Source organism: Rhinopithecus bieti, unplaced genomic scaffold (genome assembly GCF_001698545.2).
Source record: "Rhinopithecus bieti isolate Rb0 unplaced genomic scaffold, ASM169854v2 scaffold_26504, whole genome shotgun sequence".
Lineage (NCBI taxonomy): Eukaryota > Metazoa > Chordata > Mammalia > Primates > Cercopithecidae > Rhinopithecus > Rhinopithecus bieti.
In genome coordinates this window covers 2,908,020-2,912,239 of record NW_016812891.1, presented here as the reverse complement: position 1 = coordinate 2,912,239, position 4,220 = coordinate 2,908,020, and the positions used below count along the sequence as shown (strand labels likewise).

At 37.0% G+C, this 4,220-nt stretch overlaps 1 long non-coding RNA gene across 1 annotated transcript in view; it reads right to left on the bottom strand.

Moving 5' to 3' along the window:
- Positions 1-2,440, bottom strand: part of LOC108512055 (uncharacterized) — a 10,613-nt gene extending 8,173 nt beyond the window's left edge. Inside the window, exons 1-3 of the long non-coding RNA XR_001880476.1 lie at positions 2,396-2,440; positions 1,869-2,019; positions 673-777 (exon numbers count right to left, since the gene is read on the bottom strand). This is a non-coding gene — a long non-coding RNA (uncharacterized LOC108512055). The remainder of the gene's footprint in view (positions 1-672; positions 778-1,868; positions 2,020-2,395) is intronic.
- Positions 2,441-4,220: the final 1,780 nt, after the last annotated feature.

Sequence of the window (4,220 nt, the reverse complement as noted above, 5' to 3'; positions counted from 1 at the left end):
AAAAAAAAAAAAAAAAAAAAATTTTGAGGCCGGGCGCGGTGGCTCAAGCCTGTAATCCCAGCACTTTGGGAGGCTGAGACGGGCGGATCACGAGGTCAGGAGATCGAGACCATCCTGGCTAACAAGGTGAAACCCCATCTCTACTAAAACATACAAAAAACTAGCCGGGCGAGGTGGTGGGCGTCTGTAGTCCCAGCTACTCGGGAGGCTGAGGCAGGAGAATGGCGTGAACCCGGGAGGCGGAGCTTGCAGTGAGCCGAGATCCGCACCACTGTACTCCAGCTGGGCGACAGAGCGAGACTCCGTCTCAAAAACAAAAAAAAAAAAAAAAAAAAAAAAAATTTCGACTAGCATTGGTAGTTGAAAAGTAAAATAACAATCAATACAGTGAGAAATATAAAAATAATATATTCTTCTGAATTGTTCATAAGATAGATGAAAAAGACTTCCTTAGGAACAATTTTCTACACGTTATACTCACTTCAGCCACTGCATGGTATAAATGTGTGTTTTCAGATAATTGGGGCAAACCTAATAACTTTGAGAAAATAGAAATCAAAACAAACTGAAATCCTAGTTTGAAGGCTGAGACTATAATTTCAGTAAGTCTAAATTTAGTGCTTAATCCACTAAGGAGTGTCCTTGGCAGTGAAATTGAGATACAGTACATACCAGTGGCCTCTTCGTGTCGCTGGTGAGCTTTCCTTGGCTCCCTTCTACCAATCTCTTCAACCGGCTTCCACTCCAGTGCTATTGGTGTGCTTGCAAAGGCAAGAACTAAAGAGAACAGGTTTTTGTTTTTTTTTTTAATTTTAAATCACAGCTAATCTTTTCCCAAGACAAACAGTATTCAGTGTGAAGAGAAAGCTCCTGGTTAATTTATATTGCTTAGAAAACTGAAACAGATAAAGGAATCTCCTTTAAAAATCACCACCAGACTGTAATATAATCAGGAACTGGGTAAATTCAACAATAGAAGGAAGTCAAATAGACTGACCTTTCCCAAGTTGTTTTAAAACTGACATGTGAGTGGAAGTTACTGGTGTGGTTTTGTTGCCGCTTCTTGTTTTCCTAAGGAATTTGGAATCTGAGCAGGGAGTCGCCTGCTCTTTAAGAGTAGAACAAGAAGGAATACACTCATCCTTCTGGGGGACAAAAAAAAAGTTATTCTAGCTGGGATGCACCTCCCCAAAAGAGATAGATAAAATCACCAACCAAGAATTTAAACAAGAAGTATTATTTATCTCTTACTATTGACCCGTACTGTCCTAAATATTGCTAGTGATGAAGGGAACAATTGTGCAAAAGGAGTATTGAAACACGTGGAGTTCATAAATGGTCTCTTCTGTCAAGACGTTGACAGTCTAACTCAAAATTGTTGTATTTTAAGCATGTTTGGAACTATTTAATTTTTTGCATCATTGTTGCTTGTCATTCTAAAAGTTACAGCTATGTCTACAGAAACTGTGGTTCCTGAGTTTTCTGACACAGAACCAATATATTGTTATATGTTACATATTATTTTGTCTTTTCATATAAATACATTAACAGATTATCAAAATGTAGTGGCTATTGCTAAGCCATCTGCTTTAATTTGGGTTTATGAAATGTGATCACTAGAACTATCTATGCCCCAAGTTTTTAAGGGTGCTTATCCAATTTATATTTTCAGTCAAAAGTAATGTCTCCAAATAAAACAGCATCAGTCATTCCAATCTACGTTGTATCTTCACCCAGAATTGTTTCATGTTTGAAATCTTCAACTTCAAACCAATAATCAAATTATCTTCTATTCATCTAACTTGACTACCTTCTCTCCCATTACCATCTCTGAGTCTGCATGGGTGCTGCTGAGTTTCCATTGTCACCTGTTTCTTTTGGGTTCCTGTGCAGGACTGCGTGGTCAATGGCTTTTAACATCTCTCACATCAGTGTCCCTTCACATTCCTTCATCCTCCTCCCACACTTGCGCTGTTCATCCTCAACCCTGTGTCACTTCATGATCTGTTTCCTTTGTAACTGAGTGGGCAGAAAAATATCTCATCACTGTGTTGATGACAGTGTGACAAATTCATGTATTTTTTGACCTGACTAGTCTACTTGTTCTTACTTTTAAAATTCATTTCCTACCTATGGAAATGCTGTTAACCTTTTTCATTCTCTTCAAGTTTTCCTCTTTATTCTCAAAAAATCATATTTAGGAGATAACCTTTCCTCTTCTTTCACATAAAAAATAGAAGCTGGGTGCAATGGCTCATGCCTGTAATTTCAGCACTTTGGGAGGCCGAGGCAGGTGGATCACCTGAGGTCAGGAGTTCAAGACCAGCCTGGCCCACATGGTGAAATCCCATCTCTACTAAAATTATAAAAATTAGCCAGGTCTGGTGGTGCGCACCTGTAGTTCCAGTTACTCGGGAGGCTGAGGCAGGAGAATTGCTTGAACCCAGGAGGCAGAGGTTGTAGTGAGCTGAGATCATACCACTGTACTCCAGCCTGGGCGACACGGCGACACTCTCTCTCAAAGAAAAAAAGAAAAAAAGAAAAAAAGAAAACCATCAGGTTTGACTCTTCTCAGTCTTCTTACTGCAACTTGTCAATATTTATAGGTCATCATTTCACTCTTCAAGACTTAGCTCAAAAGCCATCCCTTTGTTGTGGCCACCCTAGATCATTCTCTTCCAGTTCCGGTGTCAGTCTTTATCAGTCACATTGTGAATATAATCACTACCAAAATGACAGATATTTTAGGAATATATTTCAAATTCCCTGCTCCCTACCAAATATCTGTTAATTTTTAGTTCAGGAAATGTAGCCTATGATACTTGTTATAATTTTTAGAGTTTAACTTTTAAAATAAGGTAATACATTCATATTATTCAAACTTCACCAGGCACAAAGATAAATTAGTGAGCATTCTTACATTCTTGGGTTTAACTACACAATTTCTTGTGTATTTTCTAAAGATATTCATGTAATATGTAAGTAATTAATCTTGCGTTTTCCCCTGTACCCATACTTTTTGCATACATACATAGTATATTATAGTATGCATGTATCATTATACTGTACTGATGTACACCCATTACTTAACAATAGGTACTAGAAATTATTCCAAATCAATACATAAAGTATTACTTCTTTCTATTTTATAGATGCATAGTATAGATTAGAGACTGTCACAAATTCCTGGCCACTTCTCTAATTAAGAGGTAGAGTCCACTTTTCTCCCCTTGTATCTGGGCTGGCTCTGAAACTTATTTTTCTCTATAGAATGAGATAGCAGTGATGTTGTATAATTTCTGAGATCTACAGCTTTTGAGATCTTAAGATATCTACAACTTTATGTCCTGAGAAAACTCCCTGTTGGAAGCTAGCCACCAAGCTGAAAGAAGCCCAAGCCATGAAGAGAGGTCACATGGAAGAAAGCTAATGCTAAAACCCTCCAGTTCGACAGTCCATGCTGATTTCCCATCCAACAACCAGCACCAACTAAAATGCATGTGAGGGAGCCATCTTGGATATTCCAGCCGATTTAACTCTCCAGATGACCCTGTGATGACCCTAGAGGACATCACACAGAACAGAATTTCTCAACTAAGCACAGTCACCCATGGAATTGTGGGAGAAAATAAATAATCATTATTGTTTTAAGCCACTATGTTTTGGGTGTTTTGTGACTATCAATAGATAACCAAAACACATAGTAATCCATCATGTGGGTATACGCTGTTTTATTTAACCCAACCTCTACTGATGGACATTCAGGTTGTTTCTCTTCTTTCGCTATTATAAACAACGTTGCAATTAATAATTATGTAAATATGTCACTTTTCATGTGTGACTGTATCTGTGGGATGAGTTCCTAAAATTAGAATTTCTAAATATAAGAGAATATGCACTTACAGGTTTGATAGATATTACAAAATTGTTATCTGGGAGATTTCACTACCCTACACTTCCAGCAATAATATATGAAGTTACAAGTCTCCTACACCTTGACTAATACTATGTCATTAAACTTTCTGATTTTTGCTAATCTAATTGGTAGAAAATGGTATAATTTTAATTTGCATTTCCATTTTTAAAATAACATTGATCATATTTTAATATATTTAACAGCCATTTGTATTTTTGCTAAATAGTCCATGTTCTTTGCTCAGGCTCTACTGGGATGTTGGTTTTATTTTTATTTATTTATTTATTTATTTATTTATTTATTT